Here is a 10,574-nt window from a genome sequence, read left to right on the forward strand (position 1 = left end):
AATCACGATGCAATATTAGTGTTTCATCAACACTCTGATAGCCCACAGATTACAGAATGCCACCATATGTGCATCGGAAACTACTACTGGACTTCCAGGGAACGATCAAAGCGTAGACTGTTTGAGACATTACTCTTTTGGAGGAAAGTGCCATGGTGACTGTTGCATTCAATCCCGATGCAATTTGTGTGTTTCATCAACACTCAGATACTCCACAGATTGCGGAATGCCTCCAGATGTGCATCGGAAACTACTACTGCTCTTCCAGGGAACGATCAAAGCGTAGACCGTTTGAGACATTACTAAAATGGAGGAAAGTGCGGATGGTGACTGTTGTATTCAATACCGATGCAATATCTGTGTTGCATCAACACTCTGATACTCCACAGATTACAGAATGCCTCCAGATGTGCATCGGAAACTACTACTGGTCTTCCAGGGAACGATCAAAGCGTAGACTGTTTGAGACATTACTCCCATGGAGGAAAGTACGCATGGTGACTGTTGTATTCAATCCCGATGCAATTTCTGTGTTTCATCAACAGTCTGATAGTCCACAGGTTACAGAATGCCTCCAGATGTGCATCGGAAACTACTACTTCCGGACTTATAGGGTACGATCAAAGAATAGACTGTTTGACACACTACTCTTATGGAGGAAAGTGCGCATGGTGACAGTTGTATTCAATCCCGATGCAATTATAGTGTTTCATCAACACTCTGATAGCCCACAGATTACAGAATGCCACCAGATGTGCATCGGAAACTACTACTGGTCTTCCAGGGAACGATCAAAGCGTTGACTGTTTGAGACATTACTCCCATGGAGGAAAGTGCGCATGGTGATTGTTTTATTCAATCCCGATGCAATTTCTCTATTTCATAAACACTCTGATACTCCACAGATTACAGAATGCCTCCAGATGTGCATCGGAAACTGCTACTGGTGTTCCAGGGAACGATCAAAGCGTAGACTGCTTGAGACACTACTCTTATGGAGGAAAGTGCGCAAGGTGACTGTTGTATTCAATCCCGATGCAATTTTAGTGTTTCATCAACACTCACATAGTCCACAGATTACAGAATGCTTCCAGATATGCATCGGAAACTACTACTGGTCTTCAAGGGAATGATCAAAGCGTAGACTGTTAGAGACTTTAATCTCATAGAGGAAAGTGCGCATGGTGCCTGTTGTATACAATCCCGATGTTATTTCTGTGATTCATCATCACTCCGATAGTCCACAGATTACAGAATGCCTCCAGATGTGCATCGGTAACTATTACTGTTCTTCCAGGAAACGATCAAAGCTTGGACTGTTTGTGACATTACCCCCATGGAGGAAAGTGCCATGGTGACTGTTGCATTCAATCCCGATGCAATTTGTGTGTTTCATCAACACTCTGATACTCCACAGATTACAGAATGCCTCCAGATGTGCATCGGAAACCACTACTGGTCTTCCAGGGAACGATCAAAGCGTAGACTGTTTGAGACATTACTCCCGTGGAGGAAGGTGCGCATGTTGACTGTTGTATTCAATCCCGAAGCAATTTCTGTGTTTCATCAACACTCTGATACTCCACAGATTACGGAATGCCTCCAGATGTGCATCGGAAACTACTACTGGTCTTCCAGGGAACGAGCAAAGCGTAGACTGTTTGAGACATTACTCCCATGGAGGAAACTGTGCATGGTGACTGTTGTATTCAATCCCGATGCAATTTCTGTGTTTCATCAACATTCTGATAGTCCACAGGTTACAGAATGCCTCCAGATGTGCATCGGAAACTACTACTGGACTTCCAGGGAACGATCAAAGCGTAGACTGTTTGAGACACTACCCTTATGGAGGAAAGTGCGCATGGTGACTGTTGTATTCAATCCCGATGCAATTTTAGTGTTTCATCAACACTCTGATAGCCCACAGATTACAGAATGCCACCAGATGTGCATCGGAAACTACTACTGGACTTCCAGGGAACTTTCAAAGCGTAGACTGTTTGAGACATTACTCTTTTGGAGGAAAGTGCGCATGGTGACTTTTGTATTCAATGTCGATGCAATTTTAGTGTTTCATCAACACTCTGATAGTCCAGAGATTACAGAATGCCACCGGATGTGCATCGAAATTTACTACTGGTCTTCCAGGGAACGATCAAAGCGTAGACCGTTTGAGACATTACTAAAATGGAGGAAAGTGCGGATGGTGACTGTTGTATTCAATACCGATGCAATTTCTGTGTTTCATCAACACTCTGATACTCCACAGGTTACAGAATGCCTCCAGATGTGCATCGGAAACTACTACTGGACTTCCAGGGAAAATTCAAAGCGTAGACAGTTTAAGACACTACTCTTATGGAGGAAAGTGCGCATGGTGACAGTTGTATTCAATCCCGATGCAATATTAGTGTTTCATCAACACTCTGATAGCCCACAGATTACAGAATGCCACCATATGTGCATCGGAAACTACTACTGGACTTCCAGGGAACGATCAAAGCGTAGACTGTTTGAGACATTACTCTTTTGGAGGAAAGTGCGCATGGTGACTGTTGTATTCAATGCCGATGCAATTTTAGTGTTTCATCAACACTCTGATAGTCCAGAGATTACAGAATGCAACCGGATGTGCATCGGAAACTACTACTGGTCTTCCAGGGAACTTTCAAAGCGTAGACTGTTTGAGACATTACTCTTTTGGAGGAAAGTGCGCATGGTGACTTTTGTATTCAATGTCGATGCAATTTTAGTGTTTCATCAACACTCTGATAGTCCAGAGATTACAGAATGCCACCGGATGTGCATCGAAATTTACTACTGGTCTTCCAGGGAACGATCAAAGCGTAGACCGTTTGAGACATTACTAAAATGGAGGAAAGTGCGGATGGTGACTGTTGTATTCAATACCGATGCAATTTCTGTGTTTCATCAACACTCTGATACTCCACAGGTTACAGAATGCCTCCAGATGTGCATCGGAAACTACTACTGGACTTCCAGGGAAAATTCAAAGCGTAGACAGTTTAAGACACTACTCTTATGGAGGAAAGTGCGCATGGTGACAGTTGTATTCAATCCCGATGCAATATTAGTGTTTCATCAACACTCTGATAGCCCACAGATTACAGAATGCCACCATATGTGCATCGGAAACTACTACTGGTCTTCCAGGGAACGATCAAAGCGTTGACTATTTGAGACATTACTCCCATGGAGGAAAGTGCGCATGGTGATTGTTTTATTCAATCCCGATGCAATTTCTCTATTTCATAAACACTCTGATACTCCACAGATTACAGAATGCCTCCAGATGTGCATCGGAAACTGCTACTGGTGTTCCAGGGAACGATCAAAGCGTAGACTGCTTGAGACACTACTCTTATGGAGGAAAGTGCGCAAGGTGACTGTTGTATTCAATCCCGATGCAATTTTAGTGTTTCATCAACACTCACATAGTCCACAGATTACAGAATGCCTCCAGATATGCATCGGAAACTACTACTGGTCTTCAAGGGAATGATCAAAGCGTAGACTGTTAGAGACTTTAATCTCATAGAGGAAAGTGCGCATGGTGCCTGTTGTATACAATCCCGATGTTATTTCTGTGATTCATCATCACTCCGATAGTCCACAGATTACAGAATGCCTCCAGATGTGCATCGGTAACTATTACTGTTCTTCCAGGAAACGATCAAAGCTTGGACTGTTTGTGACATTACCCCCATGGAGGAAAGTGCCATGGTGACTGTTGCATTCAATCCCGATGCAATTTGTGTGTTTCATCAACACTCTGATACTCCACAGATTACAGAATGCCTCCAGATGTGCATCGGAAACCACTACTGGTCTTCCAGGGAACGATCAAAGCGTAGACTGTTTGAGACATTACTCCCGTGGAGGAAGGTGCGCATGTTGACTGTTGTATTCAATCCCGAAGCAATTTCTGTGTTTCATCAACACTCTGATACTCCACAGATTACGGAATGCCTCCAGATGTGCATCGGCAACTACTACTGGTCTTCCAGGGAACGAGCAAAGCGTAGACTGTTTGAGACATTACTCCCATGGAGGAAACTGTGCATGGTGACTGTTGTATTCAATCCCGATGCAATTTCTGTGTTTCATCAACATTCTGATAGTCCACAGGTTACAGAATGCCTCCAGATGTGCATCGGAAACTACTACTGGACTTCCAGGGAACGATCAAAGCGTAGACTGTTTGAGACACTACCCTTATGGAGGAAAGTGCGCATGGTGACTGTTGTATTCAATCCCGATGCAATTTTAGTGTTTCATCAACACTCTGATAGCCCACAGATTACAGAATGCCACCAGATGTGCATCGGAAACTACTACTGGACTTCCAGGGAACTTTCAAAGCGTAGACTGTTTGAGACATTACTCTTTTGGAGGAAAGTGCGCATGGTGACTTTTGTATTCAATGTCGATGCAATTTTAGTGTTTCATCAACACTCTGATAGTCCAGAGATTACAGAATGCCACCGGATGTGCATCGAAATTTACTACTGGTCTTCCAGGGAACGATCAAAGCGTAGACCGTTTGAGACATTACTAAAATGGAGGAAAGTGCGGATGGTGACTGTTGTATTCAATACCGATGCAATTTCTGTGTTTCATCAACACTCTGATACTCCACAGGTTACAGAATGCCTCCAGATGTGCATCGGAAACTACTACTGGACTTCCAGGGAAAATTCAAAGCGTAGACAGTTTAAGACACTACTCTTATGGAGGAAAGTGCGCATGGTGACAGTTGTATTCAATCCCGATGCAATATTAGTGTTTCATCAACACTCTGATAGCCCACAGATTACAGAATGCCACCATATGTGCATCGGAAACTACTACTGGACTTCCAGGGAACGATCAAAGCGTAGACTGTTTGAGACATTACTCTTTTGGAGGAAAGTGCCATGGTGACTGTTGCATTCAATCCCGATGCAATTTGTGTGTTTCATCAACACTCTGATACTCCACAGATTGCGGAATGCCTCCAGATGTGCATCGGAAACTACTACTGCTCTTCCAGGGAACGATCAAAGCGTAGACCGTTTGAGACATTACTAAAATGGAGGAAAGTGCGGATGGTGACTGTTGTATTCAATACCGATGCAATATCTGTGTTGCATCAACACTCTGATACTCCACAGATTACAGAATGCCTCCAGATGTGCATCGGAAACTACTACTGGTCTTCCAGGGAACGATCAAAGCGTAGACTGTTTGAGACATTACTCCCATGGAGGAAAGTACGCATGGTGACTGTTGTATTCAATCCCGATGCAATTTCTGTGTTTCATCAACAGTCTGATAGTCCACAGGTTACAGAATGCCTCCAGATGTGCATCGGAAACTACTACTTCCGGACTTATAGGGTACGATCAAAGAATAGACTGTTTGACACACTACTCTTATGGAGGAAAGTGCGCATGGTGACTGTTGTATTCAATCCCGATGCAATTATAGTGTTTCATCAACACTCTGATAGCCCACAGATTACAGAATGCCACCAGATGTGCATCGGAAACTACTACTGGTCTTCCAGGGAACGATCAAAGCGTTGACTGTTTGAGACATTACTCCCATGGAGGAAAGTGCGCATGGTGATTGTTTTATTCAATCCCGATGCAATTTCTCTATTTCATAAACACTCTGATACTCCACAGATTACAGAATGCCTCCAGATGTGCATCGGAAACTGCTACTGGTGTTCCAGGGAACGATCAAAGCGTAGACTGCTTGAGACACTACTCTTATGGAGGAAAGTGCGCAAGGTGACTGTTGTATTCAATCCCGATGCAATTTTAGTGTTTCATCAACACTCACATAGTCCACAGATTACAGAATGCTTCCAGATATGCATCGGAAACTACTACTGGTCTTCAAGGGAATGATCAAAGCGTAGACTGTTAGAGACTTTAATCTCATAGAGGAAAGTGCGCATGGTGCCTGTTGTATACAATCCCGATGTTATTTCTGTGATTCATCATCACTCCGATAGTCCACAGATTACAGAATGCCTCCAGATGTGCATCGGTAACTATTACTGTTCTTCCAGGAAACGATCAAAGCTTGGACTGTTTGTGACATTACCCCCATGGAGGAAAGTGCCATGGTGACTGTTGCATTCAATCCCGATGCAATTTGTGTGTTTCATCAACACTCTGATACTCCACAGATTACAGAATGCCTCCAGATGTGCATCGGAAACCACTACTGGTCTTCCAGGGAACGATCAAAGCGTAGACTGTTTGAGACATTACTCCCGTGGAGGAAGGTGCGCATGTTGACTGTTGTATTCAATCCCGAAGCAATTTCTGTGTTTCATCAACACTCTGATACTCCACAGATTACGGAATGCCTCCAGATGTGCATCGGAAACTACTACTGGTCTTCCAGGGAACGAGCAAAGCGTAGACTGTTTGAGACATTACTCCCATGGAGGAAACTGTGCATGGTGACTGTTGTATTCAATCCCGATGCAATTTCTGTGTTTCATCAACATTCTGATAGTCCACAGGTTACAGAATGCCTCCAGATGTGCATCGGAAACTACTACTGGACTTCCAGGGAACGATCAAAGCGTAGACTGTTTGAGACACTACCCTTATGGAGGAAAGTGCGCATGGTGACTGTTGTATTCAATCCCGATGCAATTTTAGTGTTTCATCAACACTCTGATAGCCCACAGATTACAGAATGCCACCAGATGTGCATCGGAAACTACTACTGGACTTCCAGGGAACTTTCAAAGCGTAGACTGTTTGAGACATTACTCTTTTGGAGGAAAGTGCGCATGGTGACTTTTGTATTCAATGTCGATGCAATTTTAGTGTTTCATCAACACTCTGATAGTCCAGAGATTACAGAATGCCACCGGATGTGCATCGAAATTTACTACTGGTCTTCCAGGGAACGATCAAAGCGTAGACCGTTTGAGACATTACTAAAATGGAGGAAAGTGCGGATGGTGACTGTTGTATTCAATACCGATGCAATTTCTGTGTTTCATCAACACTCTGATACTCCACAGGTTACAGAATGCCTCCAGATGTGCATCGGAAACTACTACTGGACTTCCAGGGAAAATTCAAAGCGTAGACAGTTTAAGACACTACTCTTATGGAGGAAAGTGCGCATGGTGACAGTTGTATTCAATCCCGATGCAATATTAGTGTTTCATCAACACTCTGATAGCCCACAGATTACAGAATGCCACCATATGTGCATCGGAAACTACTACTGGACTTCCAGGGAACGATCAAAGCGTAGACTGTTTGAGACATTACTCTTTTGGAGGAAAGTGCGCATGGTGACTGTTGTATTCAATGCCGATGCAATTTTAGTGTTTCATCAACACTCTGATAGTCCAGAGATTACAGAATGCAACCGGATGTGCATCGGAAACTACTACTGGTCTTCCAGGGAACGATCAAAGCGTAGACCGTTTGAGACATTACTAAAATGGAGGAAAGTGCGGATAGTGACTGTTGTATTCAATACCGATGCAATATCTGTGTTGCATCAACACTCTGATACTCCACAGATTACAGAATGCCTCCAGATGTGCATCGGAAACTGCTACTGGTGTTCCAGGGAACGATCAAAGCGTAGACTGCTTGAGACACTACTCTTATGGAGGAAAGTGCGCAAGGTGACTGTTGTATTCAATCCCGATGCAATTTTAGTGTTTCATCAACACTCACATAGTCCACAGATTACAGAATGCTTCCAGATATGCATCGGAAACTACTACTGGTCTTCAAGGGAATGATCAAAGCGTAGACTGTTAGAGACTTTAATCTCATAGAGGAAAGTGCGCATGGTGCCTGTTGTATACAATCCCGATGTTATTTCTGTGATTCATCATCACTCCGATAGTCCACAGATTACAGAATGCCTCCAGATGTGCATCGGTAACTATTACTGTTCTTCCAGGAAACGATCAAAGCTTGGACTGTTTGTGACATTACCCCCATGGAGGAAAGTGCCATGGTGACTGTTGCATTCAATCCCGATGCAATTTGTGTGTTTCATCAACACTCTGATACTCCACAGATTACAGAATGCCTCCAGATGTGCATCGGAAACCACTACTGGTCTTCCAGGGAACGATCAAAGCGTAGACTGTTTGAGACATTACTCCCGTGGAGGAAGGTGCGCATGTTGACTGTTGTATTCAATCCCGAAGCAATTTCTGTGTTTCATCAACACTCTGATACTCCACAGATTACGGAATGCCTCCAGATGTGCATCGGAAACTACTACTGGTCTTCCAGGGAACGAGCAAAGCGTAGACTGTTTGAGACATTACTCCCATGGAGGAAACTGTGCATGGTGACTGTTGTATTCAATCCCGATGCAATTTCTGTGTTTCATCAACATTCTGATAGTCCACAGGTTACAGAATGCCTCCAGATGTGCATCGGAAACTACTACTGGACTTCCAGGGAACGATCAAAGCGTAGACTGTTTGAGACACTACCCTTATGGAGGAAAGTGCGCATGGTGACTGTTGTATTCAATCCCGATGCAATTTTAGTGTTTCATCAACACTCTGATAGCCCACAGATTACAGAATGCCACCAGATGTGCATCGGAAACTACTACTGGACTTCCAGGGAACTTTCAAAGCGTAGACTGTTTGAGACATTACTCTTTTGGAGGAAAGTGCGCATGGTGACTTTTGTATTCAATGTCGATGCAATTTTAGTGTTTCATCAACACTCTGATAGTCCAGAGATTACAGAATGCCACCGGATGTGCATCGAAATTTACTACTGGTCTTCCAGGGAACGATCAAAGCGTAGACCGTTTGAGACATTACTAAAATGGAGGAAAGTGCGGATGGTGACTGTTGTATTCAATACCGATGCAATTTCTGTGTTTCATCAACACTCTGATACTCCACAGGTTACAGAATGCCTCCAGATGTGCATCGGAAACTACTACTGGACTTCCAGGGAAAATTCAAAGCGTAGACAGTTTAAGACACTACTCTTATGGAGGAAAGTGCGCATGGTGACAGTTGTATTCAATCCCGATGCAATATTAGTGTTTCATCAACACTCTGATAGCCCACAGATTACAGAATGCCACCATATGTGCATCGGAAACTACTACTGGACTTCCAGGGAACGATCAAAGCGTAGACTGTTTGAGACATTACTCTTTTGGAGGAAAGTGCGCATGGTGACTGTTGTATTCAATGCCGATGCAATTTTAGTGTTTCATCAACACTCTGATAGTCCAGAGATTATAGAATGCAACCGGATGTGCATCGGAAACTACTACTGGTCTTCCAGGGAACGATCAAAGCGTAGACCGTTTGAGACATTACTAAAATGGAGAAAAGTGCGGATAGTGACTGTTGTATTCAATACCGATGCAATATCTGTGTTGCATCAACACTCTGATACTCCACAGATTACAGAATGCCTCCAGATGTGCATCGGAAACTACTACTGGTCTTCCAGGGAACGATCAAAGCGTAGACTGTTTGAGACATTACTCCCATGGAGGAAAGTACGCATGGTGACTGTTGTATTCAATCCCGATGCAATTTCTGTGTTTCATCAACAGTCTGATAGTCCACAGGTTACAGAATGCCTCCAGATGTGCATCGGAAACTACTACTTCCGGACTTATAGGGTACGATCAAAGAATAGACTGTTTGACACACTACTCTTATGGAGGAAAGTGCGCATGGTGACTGTTGTATTCAATCCCGATGCAATTATAGTGTTTCATCAACACTCTGATAGGCCACAGATTACAGAATGCCACCAGATGTGCATCGGAAACTACTACTGGTCTTCCAGGGAACGATCAAAGCGTTGACTATTTGAGACATTACTCCCATGGAGGAAAGTGCGCATGGTGATTGTTTTATTCAATCCCGATGCAATTTCTCTATTTCATAAACACTCTGATACTCCACAGATTACAGAATGCCTCCAGATGTGCATCGGAAACTGCTACTGGTGTTCCAGGGAACGATCAAAGCGTAGACTGCTTGAGACACTACTCTTATGGAGGAAAGTGCGCAAGGTGACTGTTGTATTCAATCCCGATGCAATTTTAGTGTTTCATCAACACTCACATAGTCCACAGATTACAGAATGCCTCCAGATATGCATCGGAAACTACTACTGGTCTTCAAGGGAATGATCAAAGCGTAGACTGTTAGAGACTTTAATCTCATAGAGGAAAGTGCGCATGGTGCCTGTTGTATACAATCCCGATGTTATTTCTGTGATTCATCATCACTCCGATAGTCCACAGATTACAGAATGCCTCCAGATGTGCATCGGTAACTATTACTGTTCTTCCAGGAAACGATCAAAGCTTGGACTGTTTGTGACATTACCCCCATGGAGGAAAGTGCCATGGTGACTGTTGCATTCAATCCCGATGCAATTTGTGTGTTTCATCAACACTCTGATACTCCACAGATTACAGAATGCCTCCAGATGTGCATCGGAAACCACTACTGGTCTTCCAGGGAACGATCAAAGCGTAGACTGTTTGAGACATTACTCCCGTGG

The sequence above is a fragment of the Schistocerca gregaria genome, unplaced genomic scaffold (genome assembly GCF_023897955.1).
Source record: "Schistocerca gregaria isolate iqSchGreg1 unplaced genomic scaffold, iqSchGreg1.2 ptg000480l, whole genome shotgun sequence".
In the NCBI taxonomy this organism is placed as follows: Eukaryota; Metazoa; Arthropoda; class Insecta; order Orthoptera; family Acrididae; genus Schistocerca; species Schistocerca gregaria.